Below are 18733 nucleotides of genomic sequence, written 5' to 3'. Positions count from 1 at the left end.
ACTCTGCACTAGGGGACTCCTCTATAACCCCAAGGTCCAACATGGCCAGTAGCTCTTGGCAGACCCTGTCCTAAAACTTCCATGAAAATGGTTTCAGATTCTCAGGGAAGTTTTCCATATTTCAAATATCTACCTGGATGGAGACTGGCAAACCAAAAGAAGTGCCTGGACAGGAAAACCCAGATACGTGGTGTGGTGCGCCTCTGTGATGTGAATGGATTTTTACAAAATATAAAACCATGTCTGTATCCACTGTATTAAGTTTGCACCAAATCTTATGCCAAGTGGGCCCAGTGAGGTGTCTAATGAAAGCTGGTGATTCTCTGACTCTGTTTATGCTAATGGTGTATCTGTGTTACACTTGTATGAAAAGTTATAGATATTGGCTCTAAACCTGTACTAGAAATGTTTTACAGCTGGGATTCACAATGGAAGGTGTGATCACCTCCCAGTCAGGTGACACGGGCTGAACAAAGGAACAGAGACTCAGACTTGAAATCCACGTTGACTGAGATGTGCTGTCTAACCATGTGGCCAGTGACAGAATTTCCCAATAGGTAAAGTGATCAGGAGATGCTCCACTGACTACATGAAGAAGAAAGTGCCATATGGTGGGACTATAAAGATGTCCTGGGTAGTGGCCGTCTTTGTCTTCAATCTCCATGAGCTAAGCCTGGTAGACTGGGGGGCAATCCCAGAGGATGCATTTTCAGAGACTCTGAAGACAGCAGTTTTTACCAGCGGCTGTATCCTACATTAATAGCTTTAATTGATATACTTCATTTACCACCTTAACAGTTTTTCCTCTCTCACCCTACTCTTTGTTAATAACCCTTTGCGTTTTAGATTCTAAAGGACTGGCACAGTGTGCTGTTTTGGGTAAGATCTAAGTATATATTGACCTGGGGATTTGGCTAGTCCCACTGGGGGCTTGAAGAGTCTGTGTAGATCTGATGAAATAGATTTTCATAACCTCTCACCTGCACAGGAGGGGTACTGGTTTGGGTATTGAGACTACTGGGGAATCTGTGGTTTTGCTTGCCTAGCTTCTGGCTGGACAGAGGGGCTAGCTGAGGTACTTTTGTAGCTGGTTTGGTTCGCCTTATTGAGGAGACCCCGGTCAGAGCTGTAAGTGGCCCGGTTTTAATCAATTTGCGCAGGACTGATTCTCTCAGCTGTGCCCAGAATCCCTCTAAATATTACAGCCTCTCAGATATCTACATCCACATCCCTGACATTAAGTGGTCAGAGACTTCCATGTCTATACTCGTGTATAAAAAAACCCCTGTTACTCAGCAAAAAAAATATTGTGTCTCCCTGCCACTTGTTGTAGTCTGGCAGATTTATTGCTGTAGCGTCTCATGGGTCTTTGGCTCCATTGATGATAACCAGAAGGCTGCTTGCATGTGTGTTCAATGATATGGGCCCGATGATCCCAGCAGACCCCACGAGGTTCCCCAGAGACCACAGAGCAGACAAGGATCAAAGGTGCCTGGCCATGGTTTATTTCTAAGAAAGGTACAAACAGTTGTCAAGTATACTTTACTGATCCACTGCGCATATGTACTTACCACAATGGACTGATGCAGTCAACGGGAATTCCACTGTCCCCCGACGTCAGACAAAGACAGTCCTCCCAAGACATCATGTTATATACAGGGACAAACAACGTTGTCAGGTTACCACCAATCTCCCTGTATCTTGTGGTTTGGTTAGATCATCTGCTATCCATCACTGCTGTCATTTTAGACCCTTTTCTGAACCTAGGTCTGTATCTGTGCAGGGTGGGTACTAAGGTTTTTTTTAATGAGCTGATTAGAGGGGCCACTGGTCTACCCATTGGGGCTGAGACCTGTGGCACACCAGGATGATGCAGCATGTATTGTCAGGTGCTCACGGTCAGATCTGGCTCTGCCAGCAGTCCTGTGCACATATACCCATCACTGACAAGGTACTCCGTGGCACTCAAAGCATTTCACCAACAGGAGCTGGTCTGCATGATATGTGCACCCTGTTCTGCAAGGGCCCGCCCACGGGTAGTGCCAGCTGCATTGCACTGGCTGCCATTCACATGCTCCCCTCCAGCTCATGGGAGGGGGACCATGGCTAAAAAGGGAACCCCCATTTCTGCTGGATAAGGTAAACCTGATTGGAACCCACTGACAAGCAAGAGGAATTCAGCAGCCCCCTTGCTGGCTGCTAGGACCCCCTGTACCAGCTTTGGCATGTCCAAGTCATCCATCTCTTGGTGAAAGAGGAGGCGACACTTTCAAAGTCATGGTGGTCAGATCAAAGGCACATAGCTGGAGGTCCCAGGTGGAAGAACCAGTGAGACTCTGGTGCGAGGCAGCAGGGGAATTGCCCCCCAGCTCTGTGCAGGGCCTCGGGGGGAGAGGAACCCCCCATACAGATTCCACATCTCAGCTCACCAGGCAAGCCTCTGATTGAACCAACTCCTGGTATAAACTATTGATATAATAGAGTCTTCGATTCCCACATTATTTTCCCAGGAACTGTGTTCTTCCACCATTTCTAACCCTGCAACATGGCTGTGCATGGTCAGTAGTATCTTACCATGAGGAGACCAGACCCAGCAGAAACTCAGTGAGAAAACAGAAGCCATGTCAAACTTCTTAGGAATTACTATGCATGGAGTTTTGTTCCCTCCCCAATCACCACCTTTAATTCTACCTGGCTGGGAAGCAGTTTCTGGTTTTAGAATATTAATCTGACATGTGAGCTTTGCAGCCTTTATTTTGCCATGTGTGTACTCAAGATGCACAATAAATGATGGATTCACGAAAGGCGAACATGATGAAATGATAGGCCATAGAAAGCCCAAGCAAATGAATTCCTAAACCACCTCACCTATGTAGTCACTGCCCAAAATTTATCTGGACAAATCCTGTTACAGCATCACTTGCTGCAGCTAGTGTAATTTTGTAGTGGCCAGAATGCAGCCTCGAGTTCTCCAGTGCAGTCTGTGGGCACCATCTCATCCTTAAAGTTGGGTCATGGCCTTTTTTTGAGTCAAGGAAAAATACTGTGTGCAAACAGGATGAGGATTGATACCATCCCATTTCATTTTACGTTATTTAGCTGTAAAGCAGGTAGGATGTTCTTGGGTCTGAATGGGACTCAATTTACACAGCCCAGGTTGAGGCTGAGCTCTACAGGCAGCCTGGTCTCTTATGTACTGCACAACTCTTCCCTAGCCTGGATCTCACATCTCAGCTCCTACCACTCAGTCCCCTGCTTGTTTCCCTTTGCCAGTAAGGCCAGCCACGACACTGCCCTTACCTTCTCCCATTCCCATCCTTGTGCTTTCTTCCAAGCCGCTCCTATGCAAGACATGATGTCCCAGTACCAGAGTGCCAGGTTCTCACTCTCTCCAAATTTGTCACTCATAAAGACCCTCTCCTTCCTTGAGGCCCACAATCTGAAAAGATAAATACATTAATGTTTTTTTTAGAAAAACAGAATGTTAGCAGCTTTCTGGGTCTCCTGGAGTTTCTTGTCTTACTGGTCTGCCTTTCAGGGTAACATTTTAATACAGACAGACAATGGGCCTGTGCAAAGGATTAAGAAGGAATGGGGACCTCTCTTACTCCCTTAGGCGAGCTGTTAGGACTTTAGTTCCAAGGAGTAGCTGGGACTACCAACACACATTCTCAGTTCCAGAGGACTGGGACAGACGTGGTGCTTTGGCTTCATCCCCATACTCACTGACCCAAATTGCTTGGCCAGCACTAACAATGAGGTGACAGTAGTTTTCTGCAACTAGAGGTTGGCAGTCCATCACTACTGGGACGGAGGATGAAGTAGGGAGGAATTCTATTGCTGTGAGCTTGTTTGCATGGCAGATAACCCAACTGATTGGTATCTGGGTGTGAGCATTCCGGTAAGCCAGGCCCAGGGGTGAGCAGCCACATTGCAAAGTCATACTTGTGTTATGGTGTCCTCACTGGTGCTTCAGGCACCCAGGTGAACCACCGGAGGTCACCCTAATGAGACAGTAAGCTGGCCTGCTCAATGACTCTTCCCAATGAAGTGTGGGAGAGCCTGTCTGGCTTTCTGGCACCTCGGCACAACTGTAGGAAGGAATTGGAAGACTATTGGCACTCAAGTTGTTTAAACTGCATCCACACTGCAGAGTAAGTGAGTTATCAACCTGAGCATTAGCAATACTCCAGGTTTAGCCTATAGCTCAGTACAATCAAGCTGGGGAGAATGTAAAGCACCATGCTCTGGCAATGCATCTGTGCGTGGGCAGGAAAAGGTCAGAGGCAGCACCTGAGTAGGAGCCCAGTTCACTCTGAGGAATTGCCTTCACTATAGTCATAGTACCTCCCAAGACTACTCTTCATAGAAAGGTAGGACTGGAAGGGACCTCAAGAGGTCATCTAGTCCAGTCGCTTGCACCACGGCACAATCAAGTCAGCTAAATCATCCCTGTAACCTCCAGTGAGGGGGATTCCACAACCTCTTTTGGTATTGTAGGCCGGTGCTTAAACATCCTTGTATAGTTAGAGAAATTTTCCTACTCTCTGACCTAAATCTCCCTTGATGCAGATAAAGCCCATTAGTTCTGGTCTTACCTTTACTGGACATGGAGAACAACTGATCACCAGCCACTTTATTGCAGCCTTAGCTTATCTGAAAGCCAATATCAGGTCCCTGGTCAGTCTTTTCTCAGTCAACAATTTTTAGTTCAGTATTTGAGTAACCAGAACACTCAAATAACCAGCATAACTCACAGCTGATGCTCTGGGCGGCGCTGGACATAGGGCAGGATTGCAATGAAGTGTTCTGTTGTGCTGCCTGTGTGTACAGTCTGGGGGCTCCTCTGCTGTCCCTCCTTGTGTCCGCCACCCAGAATGGTTCCCTGGGTGGTGCAGCACAACAATCCTCTGCTCCATTGTCATCTTCAAGCAGCTCTATGCTGTTCCCACCAACAAGGTAGCAGTTGAGCAGGAGCGGCAGGGGAGCTGAGGTTTGTTATTTAGGAGGGCCACTGACCCTCCATCTGTGACTGCCCCAGCTGCTCTCTACTAACTAGAATATTTGCATATTTGGCAACCTCCCAGTCCCAGGGGGGCTGGATATGAAAGCATTTCCCCTACCCAGCTTTAACCTTTCTTCATTGGTTGGGTTTTCTAAACTTTTATATGTAACCCTTCTATTAATGCCAGATGCCTGCCAGAAGGGCTGGGTTCAACTCTTAGCTGCGTCTACACGTGCACGCTACTTCGAAGTAGCGGCAGTAACTTCGAAATAGCGCCCGTCACGTCTACACGTGTTGGGCGCTATTTCGAAGTTGAAATCGACGTTAGGCGGCGAGACGTCGAAGTCGCTAACCCCATGAGGGGATGGGAATAGCGCCCTACTTCGACGTTCAACATCGAAGTAGGGACGTGTAGACGATCCGCGTCCCGCAACATCGAAATAGCGGGGTCCTCCATGGCGGCCATCAGCTGGGGGGTTGAGAGATACTCTCTCTCCAGCCCTTGCGGGGCTCTGTGGTCACCGTGGGCAGCAGCCCTTAGCCCAGGGCTTCTGGCTGCTGCTGCTGCAGCTGGGGGTCCGTGCTGCATATACAGGGTCTGCAACTAGTTGTTGGCTCTGTGTATCTTGCACTGTTTAATGAAAGTGTGTCTGGGAGGGGCCCTTTAAGGGAGCGACTTGCTGTTGAGTCCGCCCCGTGACCCTGTCTGCAGCTGTGCCTGGCTCCCTTATTTCGATGTGTGCTACTTTGGCGTGTAGACGTTCCCTCGCTGTACCTATTTCGATGTTGGGCTGAGCAACGTCGAAGTTGAACATCGACGTTGCCAGCCCTGGAGGACGTGTAGACGTTATTCATCGAAATAGCCTATTTCGATGTCGCAACATCGAAATAAGCTATTTCGAAGTTGGGTGCACGTGTAGACGTAGCCCTTGTGGGGTTTTCCTGTCAAGGATACAACCAACCGGCTTCATTTCCATTAAAATGCTTTCTTCTGTAGTTTCTCCAGTTTGTTCACATTATGCCAAAAGTGTGGCACTTAGAATTGAACACAAAACTCCAGCTGAGACTTCACAGGTGCCACGTAAAATAGAACAATCTTGTTGTGTTTCTTACATACATACTCCCATTAGCACATCCCAGAATACTGCTAGCTTTTTGTATCTGCATAATCTTGTTTGTTTTTGCATTTGCCTCAGTTGTCTTCTTGTTGATTTCAGGCCAATGCCCCAGTTTGTAAAGATCATTTAAAATTCTAATCCTGTCCTCCAAAGTGTTTGCAACACCTCCCAGCCTGGTGTCATCCACAAATTTTATAAGCATTTTCTCTACTCTATTATTCAAGTCATTAATGAAGATATTGACTAGTCCCGAACCTAGGCCTGTCCCTGAAGAGTCCCACTAGATTAGAATCACAGAATCATAGGGCTAGAAGGGACATCGGGAGGTCGTCTAGTCCAGCCCTCTGCTTCAAGCAGGATCAACCCAAACTAAGTCATCCCAGCCAGGACCTTGTCAAGCCAGGACTTAAAAACCTCTAGGGAAGGAGAATCCACCACCTCTCTGGGCAACGCATTCCAATGCTTCACCACCCTCCTGGTGAAGTCGTTTTTCCAAACATCCAACCTACTCCTCTCCCTCTGTAGCTTCAGACCATAGATTCAGAAGATGCAGAATCCACTAGTTCATGTCTACTTCCTGCCCGCTCTGCCTATAGTCAAACTAGCCTTAAAGTGTGAGGTCTCTGGAGCAAGGACTGAAAGAAGCTTCTTGTACAGCACTGAGTATATTACTGGCGCCTGAAAAAATAAAACAATCATAGCAATCTACAAAACCATTGACTATTTGCTCTGAGATACGAAGCAAGGATAGTTAAAACAAGTTCACGCCTGGCCTTAGTTCTATTATTTAAGTTAGCAATTTTCCTATCAGATACAGCAAAGAAAACAAAGTGCACGCTATGATCTGATGTTAGAAAATAACAGGGAAAATGACCATGAGGCATGTCACCCCTTTCTAACAAGAAATGAAGATTAAAATAAATGGTCTACAAAAACAGGTGGCAAATGCCAATCTGCCTTTTTATTAATAACGTGCAGACGAGGTTCCTAACAAGCCTCAGAGCATTTTCTAGCTTATAAATAATAGATTACATCTGTTTTCTTATATAAGGATATTTTGATCTTGGCATAGCTCTGCATTGTATAAAACTGCAGTAACTCCCAGGTCTTTTTATTAAGGGAAATGAAATGAACAAAAATGACAGACAGTAAGGAAATGTAATCTTGTGGGTCTGTAGCAGTGGAAAACAGGGAGGAAAATACAACATTAGGATCATTCAGAAGGTCTGTTTGAGGGTAGCAGTGTGTAACTGATTGGACAGGACATGTTACTTTCTTCAAAAACCAAACACAGGATTCATTCCAAGAAAGGCAGAGGAAGAGACATAACTAGCAATGAAGCTGTGGATGTTTATCCCTACAGCAAGTTGCACATCAGACTGCAGCAAATCAGCCTCAGTGGGAATTGGCCACCGTACAGACGAGGAGAAACCCTTTATGAAAGATCCACATTAAAACATTAATTTCTCTCAGGTCCGTGCAGACAGAATTTATCTAGCAGATGGATAATCTTTGCCTCTTCCAGCCAAAAAGGAGATCATGAGGCAGTGCGCTGGTGCAATGGTGCCCCCTCTGGCTAAACCTGATATGGCCCCTGTGCTCACCCAGCCTAGTGGAGCTGAGAGTCTGAACCCGGTGTCTTTAGTTCTATGGGCTAATTTGCTTCTGTTGTGTTCAATACTACTGTAGCCCAGCTCCATTACATTCACTACTCCATTATATTCTCCTTTGCATTTGATTCAGCAGCAACTGTGTAACCAAAAGGCTTGTATCCTGTAAGACATTAACTTTCACAAATTAATGTAAGCCTCAAGAGTTATAATCTCTTAACAAATAAGTTTTGTATAGATTAGCAGCGCACCGGAAAACCCTGCATTTTTGGGGAGCAGAAAAGAGAGTGTAAGTATGTCTGTAGATACAATGTGTTTGAGACAGACACTGTTCTGTGGATTACAGGGAGAGGAGTTACAGAATAAGTAATCATTGCCAATAAGTAATCATTGTCATCATGCTCAGAGAGGCTGACCAAGTGGAAAACTGTACATAACCTATTCTGGAACTGGCCAATTTTGCATGGCTGCCAGCTAAACCAAACCAAGCATTTCTGTTTTACTCCAAAGCATCATACTTTGATAGGGAATCAGGCAATTTCCCGTATTCCCACTGTTGAAAACATTACCATCATCCAGCCAGAGCCAGACTACCAAGATCTAACAATTCAAAGAACGCCCACATTTCTTGTTTATATTCCCCTGCTAGGGTTACAGTTAAAACCATTGTTAGCTCATAAAAATAGCCATCTCATAGAAATTACTAACAATACGAATAAAGCCAAACAAGCTGTTTCCCGATTAATGAAAGATGGTGGTAAGTCTTGAATGATTCATGGCTTGGATGATGTGTTAAAAGCATGGGTGATAGCCCAGAAAATTGCTATTGGGATTGTTTTCATTCTAGGGGTATGTCTGCACTACTGAGAAGATTGTTTTCAAGTACCTGGTAGAGATGCATGAAATTGACCTATCTGGGGTTGGCACTTCACCTCTGTACCTCTTGGTATTGCAAGGAGTAAGGGAGGTCTACAGGAGAATTTCTTCCATCGACCTTCCTCTGTGAAGATGGCCAGGTGAGTCAATTGCAGATAAGTCAATTCTAGCTACACAACTGCCATAGCTAGAACCGCATATCTGCAATTGACTTGCCTGCCTAGAGTAGACCAAGCCTAGCATACATACAGTGACAAATCTAACAGGTATAAGCAAAGACCTAGACAGGCACCAAACATAGATGACAGCAAATATATATATGATGCACATCTCAGAAGTGTATCAGAGTCAAGAGAATCATCTTTATGATACTCCTCTTCTACCTGGAGTAGTGGAAAATAGGGTTGAAACTACCCCTGCAAACATTTGACCATTTACAACAATAACTGAATAATGGGGTTAATTTTACAAGTCAGCCCATCAAAGGGAGATGTGTTTCCTATACGGCTAACCTGCTTGCTTACCTACAGATATTATGAATATTCTGATAGGATGAAACAGATTTATGTTAAAGTACTTTGCCTGTAATGCAAGGAACATACAGTCCACATGCCACACGTTGAGCTAAGGCAAAGTTAGCGCACATACGTTTGGGACCTTCAGCTAAATAGCAAAGCTAGTGTGCATATATTCAGGGCCTTTCCCCAAGAGTGTGATAAGATAAAGCAACCATTAGTGGCATAGAGGTCTTCCAAAAATACCCACAAACTTAACAGGCATACCACAACTGGGGTGGTTGTGGGGGTGAAACCAAAATAAACAGTTAAGACTAAACCAGGTAGGATAGAACTAACAAATGTGATATATAACCATAAAAGGGGCCATGGCAACAAAATGACATATATGACAATAAGCAGAGATCAATGATATACTGACCTATGGAAAAAGGCTTCACCATTAGTAAGGGAAGGATATGCATATAAGGAGAAAGGGAAACATCCTTTAATGAATGAATACCCATCAAACATAACAACATCAGCATATTACAGACGTGACATCATAGCCCAAGGGTGGTAGAAGAAGGAGAGGTAGTCCTTGGGAAGTGCCAGAATGATGGCCACTGGTGATGATGGGGAAGGTGACGAGGAAGATGACAGATAACACTTCAGGTTGTTCTAGATCGACTGGTGCGAGTATAGGGAAATATAGCTATACATTCCCTGCACATCTTGTTAAGTCAGGTGTTAGAGACAGGCTAAATGTGTTAGCAAGCCATATTTGTAAATATACAAGAGTTCCCATAGTAAGGAAGTTGCCACTGCACATGCCAGGGATCCCAGCCACAGAATAATTTAAATATTAGGCCTGATCTAGGACAAGGCCCTGTTAGCCCTCAAAATAGTAAATAGAAATCCATAAGGAACTTAAAGATTAGGCAATGCAACAAGGAGTCCCAACAGTCTTTCTTCAGTTTCAAGTCCATCAACGGCTCATAGGGGAACCCAGGCCCACCCACTCCACTGAGTTCCGGCTCAAAAGGCCCTCAAGTTATATAAGCAAAATCAGAGTTCTTTGACAGTGCACTGAGCTGCTTCTTACCTTTCCGCATGGTCTCTGTGGGCTTACTCGCCTGTGGGTCAGTTCATCCCTCTTGGGCTCTTGTCTCTAGGCAGCTGTTCAGCCATTTGCTAGCTAGAGTTCTTTTCTTCTTCCGACCCCTCAAGTGCCTGCCCTGTGGCTCCCAGCCCTTTTATCCTCCCAGCTGCTGTGAAGCTTCCAATTGGCAGTGGCCGGCAATGCACGTACTACTGCTGTGGTTGCTGAGCCAGCCTGGGCTACTTACACCCTCTGATCCATCCAGGTTTGCAACGAAGTGTTACCGAATATGAACAGCATTCCAAGCATTTTCAGCAGGCTCCAATGTATACATCAAAATTAACAATATTGTACTATACTGATCTCTTCATGTACAGACGCATTGCATGTGCTAAGCAGCAGGTGTATTCTAGCTACTTAGCTAGAGAGAAATGGCAGACACACTTCATCATAAAAATGGAGCTATAATATACATAGGCCACATTTTGTCCTTGTCTTACCTACCAATGGAGGGAAGATAATGGAGAGTAAGCACCTCCTACCACTTCCGCTGCCCAAATGCAGGGGAATGGATGAAGAAGGACATGGAGCAAATGGAAGCTTGGTTCTCTTCCTCTTCCACGTGCACACACCAACACAGCTGACTGCTGGCTCAGGTGTTGTTTTTAATGTACAATTGGTAATTAAGTAGGGAATTGTGAGTCTCTGAATCTTCCTGATATACAGTAAAGCAGAGTTCTATGCCACTTCTGTACCTAGGGGTCCCAACCCTCCTGGTTTCCCTGGGATTCTTCTGGAATTGGGCTCTGTCTCCTGGAAGCTGCTGAAGCCAAACTGTGAGATTTTAGGCCACTAAAATTCTAATGGTGCAGCAGTGTTAAGGCAGGCTGCCTACGTCTCTTGGCTCCATGCCACTCCTGGAAACAGCTGGCATGTCCCTGTGGTCCCAGGAGGCTCTGAATTCTGTCCCTAGCCAACTCTGCAGCTCCCACTGGCTGGGAACCAGGGCCAGTGGGAGCTGTGGGTGAGGTGTCCTCTGTCCTCCCAGGAGCCACAGGGACAAAATTTGCACCACTCACAGACAGCAGCCCAAAATAAGCACTGCCCTGCTGGAGCTAGCATGCTTCACCCCTTCTGCACCCCAACTTCCTACCGCAGCCCTGAGCCCTTCTCCTGCACCCAAATTCCCTCTCAGAACCCCTAACCTGAACCCCTCCTACACTCCAACCCTCTCCTCCAGCCTTGAGTCCCCTACTGCACTCCAAAGCTTTCATCCTTAGCTCTACCCCCGAGCCTACACCCCAAGTGGGAGCCCTCACTCCCTCCTGTACCCCAACACCCTATGCTAGACAGACAAAAGTGAGTGAGGGTGGGACATGTGTGAGTGATGGAGAGAGGGTGGATGGCTGGAAGGAGCAGGGCAGGGAACTTGAGGAAAGGTGCAGGGCAGAAGTATTCACGTTTGTGACTGGACAATTGGCAACCCTAGCTATGGCTGAAATGTTTTGCCTATGCTGCATCTGTTCATAGCTGCAATTTGCATTGCCAAAGTCAGAGTGTTGTGAGGTATCAGTGAATGTCAAGCAATCCATCTCAAATAACCATCTGTGCAGTAGGAAGAAAAAAAAAAGAACTGACTGTCCAAAGGGTGAACTTCACCCTGAAAAAAAAGAGCCTTTTGAATCTTGACTACATCCATTCATACATAATCTACATCTCTGCTCATCCCATTCCAGTCTTCATAGGCAGAAAGCTTATTTGTATCTTACTGATTTGATTAGTTTGATAGCCGTATATAAATAAAAATACAGGCCTAATTCCATCCCTTTAGCAAATATGCATGAAGTGTGTTTTTCTTTTTTTTTAAACATGCTTTTCAGGACTGTATAGAGCAATCCTTCTTTCCAATAAATGTCATTATCAAGTGTAAGCCTTCTGCCAGGTGGCATTGGCAGCAACAAGGCATGGTTCAGTATTTAGGGGTTCCTCTTATAATAAGCACCAGAACTGGCTCAAGCAGCCACCCAATACTCTGAGAAAATTAAACACCAGTCCTGGGTGTGTCTAAGGCAATATTCTGCCACTCATCAGCATGATAGCACAAAAACCGTCTGTTAACAGGGACCATAGCATTAATTTGGGAAGACACCCTAACCTTGATTCAAAAGCATGTAATCATAAGCAAACACCCACTCCACGGCACATTGGGAAGTGTCTTTTACCTCAGTTTCTGGCCTTGCAATATGAAGTCTGAGAACAGACGAGAAATTCAGGGTGGGTTGTCCCTGAATAAATACTGCCCATTACAGTCCATTTTGGCTATTTTCCTGTCTTGTCTTCTCTGTGGCTCGATAGCTCATTTCTTCTGGTATTGCTGATGGCTGGTGATATGCTTTAAATAAGTGTCCTTTGACCACCTGATGGAGTCTGACACCAAAGTAAATTATAGTCCAAAACTAGCCAAAACTGATCACTTTGACAGCCGTCAGTTGAACACCTGGATGGAGTTGGTTTGTCTAGGCAAATAGGGTCTGCTCCTGAAGTCTTCTCCTCCAGTTTGTCACTAAATGTCAGAGGAAAGCCAGGAGATCCTGCTCACACAAGCATTTTTATTCCAATTTTGTGTTTGGTACAGGAAATTAAAAACTGAGGTAGCCTCTTCTGTTAATTCACTTAGAGTAGCTCAGTGTAATGGGACATGATGTGGTTGTAACTCTCATTCAGTGCTAAAGCAATTTCTATCATACACTGGGTAGTTGTTAGTCACTAGTTGGCACATGCCATTCTTTTTCTACTTCTCTATCTTCCTTCCTGTTTCTAATGCACCCCTGTGGCATCTGGGTGCACCAGACTCAAAAGAGACTTGTTCCCGTGCTTCATCTGGGAGGAAATTCACCTTTATTTCTCCTGAAGACAGGTGTTTCCAGTGGGTGAAACTATTAGCGATATTCAGGACTGCATCAGTACTGATCTTGGATGAAACTAGGCATGAAAGCAGAGAGACCACTGGAAAAAAGTAATTATGGGAAGCAAGTGAAGATATATGCTGTGAGAGTTTGCTTGGTTTTCAAGTCTGCTGAACATAAAACACTTTAAACTATGGATTGCCGCCTATTTGGAAGTGTAGTGCTATCTGACGTTCCCTAATTGCAGGTACTGGTCTGCCACATTGGATAGAATTCCATAATTAGAAAGTGCATATCTAAAAAGAGGCTCTTTGGAGGGGCTTTATATTGTATTTTTATTACTTGCAAATTACTGTTAAACATTTTCTTCCTGCAACTCTACTTCATTCAAAATGTTCAATATTCTCCATTGAAGTAGATTAAATTGCATAGAGAGGCCTTAAAAAGCCAAGCTTGGGTAGTTTCCAAAAGTTATATAGCTAAGGCTGCACGATGATAATAGTCATTTGTAAAAGTAAATATTATAAAATGAACAGCCGCCGGCATGAAGGGGCACTACAGACTACCTAACGACTAACTTGGCTCATCTGAGACTTTGGCATAGTTCAAGTACTGCTTATCTGAGTGCTGTTAATTGATCAGAATGTAAAGCTAATAACTGAATTTCTTGCTCCCTGGCAAATATACTTCAATAAATTATTACTTACAACTCACATGTGGTATCTGATTATTGACTTCAGCTACATTATGTTGAAAGATTGAAATGACCTGCCATTGGGTGCCATTAGCATTATGCTTGGTTTTGCTAAGGTCTAGCTTAGAAGAGCAACTCGCTGACAAAGTCCAATCGATGGGGAAGTGGTATTTAGAAATCTGCCAGGATGTGTTCACTAATAATACAGTCAGAAGGTTTTTCATGTACCAATCACATTTACTTGACTTCAGGGAACTATCACAGAGTGGAACTGTCTCTTGTTGAAAGGAGCAGGGCCAATTCATTTGGGAACCATCAACTGATTCCAACTGGGCCTTACAGACTGGGGGTCTAGAGGATGAGATTTAATAAGATAGGGCTGCATCAGGGAGAGTCAGAAAAGGATATGAGAGAACTGCTAGAGAGTGCAGGGCTGGTGGAAGCTGTAGGAGGTGCCTGGTAAATAGTACAGCAACAAGTGCAGATTTGCTGGTCTAATGCCTGAAGTCGGAGGGCAAGGGCTGGAGAGAGCTGAAGGCAGGAGAGCAGCAGAAGGAGGAGTATGTTCGCTCTAAGTGGAGACCTGGAGCTAGGGAAACTGTGACAGGACCTGTGGAAGTGAGTGATGCTCCCCTGGTAAGGCTGATTGCCTAGCAGAGAGGTTGTGGTGGTTCTCAATGGGAAGAGCAAGCTTACACTCCAGCTGCTCTGACAGAGAGACAAGAAGAGGGCTGACAAAGAGTCTGAGTGGAGTTGCAGCTCCTGGAATGTTGTATTTGTTTCAATGACTGACTAGGTTATGTGGGATTTTAACAACTACATCCACATAATGGACTGGGTCTGGGACTTTTGTTGGAAGTTATTAGAATTATTTTGAGGCTAAACCACCTCCAAAGTGGTGGTGGGGAGAGGTGTTACTGAGGCAAGACAGTCTGATATGGCGTTACTGGGCTAGAGAAACTGAGGCAAACACATCTGGTGTATTGGGACCTACCACAGGAGGATGCTGCAGGCTGGGCCATTGTACAATAACGATCAATAAAGGCATCCACACAGTGTAGCTGGTAATAAACACTTTAAATATATATTTTTCAAAATCAGCCCTACTAGTAAGCAATGATACTGGATTTAAAATTGAATTGAGGTATTCTTTAATACTTTTAAATGGAAGTCGTGCCATACCAAAAGCCAGGAAGAGGGGAGTACTCTATTTATCTGCCAAAGAGATATAAGGGAATAGAAGTTTTCACTCTCAGGGCTAGAGTGGGGTGGGGGGAACAGACATGTACACGGCCTTGGATTTGGGCTAAGCAGAGAACTCAGGCAGTGGCAGCACTGTTCATTTAGGGCATGCATTTCACTTACTCAGGTGCCAAAAGTCCTGGGAGCCCCAGATTCCTTACGGATTCACTACACTGAAGAAAGCATATGTGTAGGTCAGTTCCAGCTCATCAAGGAACTGGAGGAGGAGGTGCTGCCTCCAGCTTCCAGGACACTTGTCAGGATGGCTTGAAGTCACACTGGTTGCTTTTGCAAGGCTGAAGGGATAAGAGTTAAAATAACATTAGGGTTGGAAGAGTCTTCAGGAGGTCATCAAGTACAACCACCTGCTTAAAACAGCACCAGCCCCAACTAGTTCAGTTCTGTGGCCTTGGTTGAGAGACCAGGAAGTAACAGAGGGAGATGTGAGAAGGAGGAGGTGGTGGTCACGAAAGGAGGAATGAAAAAGGGCACAGGCAGAGAGGAAAATGGAGAGAGAGGGAATAAACAGACAGCATTTGAGAAGGGGATGAGAGGAGTTAATTGCAGGGCAAATAGTCACTCCAAATGTGAAGTAAGAGTCAGATACAGAAGAAAAGAAAAATGTGGAAAGAAGTGAGCAGAAAAAAATAAAGGTATGGTACAAAGGAGCATATAGATTTATTTTATAGCAAGTTTGCTGACAAAATTAGTCACGCCATCAGGGAGAAGAAAATCTATGATAAAGCTGAAATGATCATGATGAATAATTAATAGTGAATAACCAAGATGAAGAATCTACAGACTGAAATCTGCTTTGAAAATGCATTCTTTAAAAAAACTCTTTTCTCTTTCATGAATAATTTACAAGCAAAAAGCAAGCTGACGTCCTTACACCATGTCTATCCCACAAACCTATATTGTCTTAAATTACATTGGTATACCACTACTATGGTTAGTAAATTGTTTGCATGTGTGCATACTATACTTCTTGTGTCATCAGGAGTGTTTCTAAACATATAGCTGATCAGGCCTCAGTTAGAGTATTGTGCCCAGTTCTGGGCACCACATTTCAAACAATATTTAGAGAAATTGGAGATGGTCCAGAGAAAAGCTACAAAAATGATCAAAGGTCTAGAAAATAGGACTTCTGAGGAAAGATTGAAAGAATTGGGTATGTTTAGTTTAGAAAAGAGAAGACATGATAGTAAGTTTTAAGTATTTAAAGGGATATTACAAGGAGGAGGGAGATAAATTGTTCTCTTTGACTTCTAATGGTAGGACAAGAAGCATTGGGCTTAAATTGCAGCAAGGAGCTTTAGGGTGGACATTAGGAAAAACCATCTGTCATGGTGGTTAAACACTGGAATAAATTGCCTAGGGATAGCCCTGATTGGAGATATTTAAGGATAGATAAACATCTAGTAGGGATGATCTAGATGGCATCTGGATTTCTTAACCTGCAAGTGCATCAGAGTTTGCAGCATATATCCTTGCTGCTTGAGAAGCACTATTAATCTCCAGGTGTATCTCGCTTTACTTGCTGGTGTATCCCTTTACTTGCTGGTACTCCTGAACAATTCTCCTTTCTACTCTTTCCCTCTCCAGACTGTCATCAGGGTTTGTCCTCCCAGCTCCATGCTCATGTTCTGCACTGGCTTGCAAGATCTCACTGAACATGTCACCCTGAGTACTTTTCTTGCCCCTCCTTCCCTGGTTTGGGCATTCCCCAGCTATGAAGCAGGGAGACACTTAAAACCACAATAGCAGCAGCTGAATATAAAACACATGAGCCACATCTACATTAGCTGGCTATTTTGAAGTTGAAATCGATGTAAGGCGGCGAGACGTCGAAATCGTTATCCCCATCAGGAGATGGGAATAGCGCCCTACTTCGACGTCCAACATCGAAGTAGGCATGTGTAGACAATCCGTGTCCTGCTACGTTGAAATAGCGGGGTTCTCCATGGCGGTCATCAGCTGGGGGTTGAGACGCTCTGTCTAGCCCCTGTAGGGCTCTATGGTCGCCATGTGCAGCAGGCCTTAAAGCTCGATGCCCCTGGATTTTCCCGTGGCAGGAAGCTGAAAGTATGCAGGCAGCAGCACAGACACGTGCACACCCTGCTTGCCCTCTAGACACCCCAATCCACCAGCCAGCACCCATGGCAGCCAGCCAGCCCCCGGAGGGCGCCCAGGGCACACCGCCACCAAGGGAGACCCAGGGCTTCCCCAGCCATGTGGGGAAGAGGCGACGGGGCCCCTCCTGGATGGACACCGAGATTCAGGACCTGCTGGGGCTTTGGGGTGAGGAGGGGGTGCTCCAGGTAATGGATAGCAAGTGGCAGAATGCAGACACGTTTGCCCAGCTGGCCGAGGGCCTGGTCGCCCAGGGTCACCCTGTCTGCACTCCTGACCATGGCAGGAGTAAAGTCAAGGAGCTGTGGCAGGGTTATGCCTGGGCTCGGGACGCAGCCAGCCAGTCTGGGGCTGTCCCCACCACTTGCCTCTTTTACAGGGAGCTCAGGGAGATCCTGGGCCCCTGGGACACCTCCTCTCCCCTGGCCACCCTTAACACCTCTGCCAAGGAGCCCCAGCAGGCCCTGGAGCTTTAGTCTGCTCTGAAGGTGAGCCCACACCCCAGAGGACCCCAGAGAAGCCCACCCCAGGGCAGCAGAGGAGGAGGAGGGCTCCAGCGATGGGGGGCTCCTGATCGACCTCCCCTCCCACAGCTCTAGCAGGGCATCCACCCGACGGGTGTTCCCTGACTGCGGGAGTGGACCCTCAGGTATGTACCCCAGGTGCATACCCCCGGGTTAAGGGGCGGGGGCAAGGGACACAACCAGGAACCCCCCAAATCCAGCTGACCCCGGCCCATCATGGCCCAGCCAGACCATGGCCCCGAGACAGCAGTGGCACGGCCCCCAGAGCCTGTCAGCACCTGCCCCACAGGAGAGTGCCATACCCCATCCCTGGGAGTAGGGGGGAGCAGAACCCCCAAAGGGGGTCACCCACGGAGACACAACACCCATCATCCGGGGGACGGGGGATGGGGACCCAGCAGTGGAGGGGTGGGGAGCGTGGACCAAGGGTTGGGGCCCAGACTAATGGCCGTCTTCACTCTTCCCTGCTCTTCCGCAGCCACACCATCTGAGGGCTATGACAGCACTGGTGCTGCGTCCGTCATGCTGAACAGCCCACCCGGGACGTTGAGCTGTGGCAGCCAGGCGATGGAGCAGGGACTGGCCCTGGGACAAGCCTGCCACCGGCGGAGCCAGCCGTCGGTGTCCACTGACCCCCCAGGTCCTTGCCACCCTCCAGATCCAGGTGGAGGTGTCAGAGCATCACCTGCAAGTGGCAAAGCGCCGGTTCCACTTGCAGGAGTGAGCGCTGGTCTGGCGCCAGGAGGCCTAGGGGGTCCTTCATGGGGATCTTTGAGTGGATCGCTGGGATCCTGGAGCAGATCGCCGAGTGGATGCTGCCCCACACTGCTCCAGCTGCCATCCCTCCCAGCCACCCTCCACCTGCCCTGGAGCCCACTGAAGAGGAGGATTGTGGGGCTCAGGAGCCGGCCTGGCCATACCTGCTAGTCCTCCCAGCCCCCACCCAGCCTCAACAGGGCCTCCGTCCCAGGCATGGGTTGTGCCCCTCCATGTCGGGCGCTGGACAGTAGGGAAGGGGGCTAAGGACTG

The sequence above is a fragment of the Carettochelys insculpta genome, chromosome 3 (genome assembly GCF_033958435.1).
Source record: "Carettochelys insculpta isolate YL-2023 chromosome 3, ASM3395843v1, whole genome shotgun sequence".
Lineage (NCBI taxonomy): Eukaryota > Metazoa > Chordata > Testudines > Carettochelyidae > Carettochelys > Carettochelys insculpta.
This window is presented reverse-complemented; position numbering follows the sequence as displayed.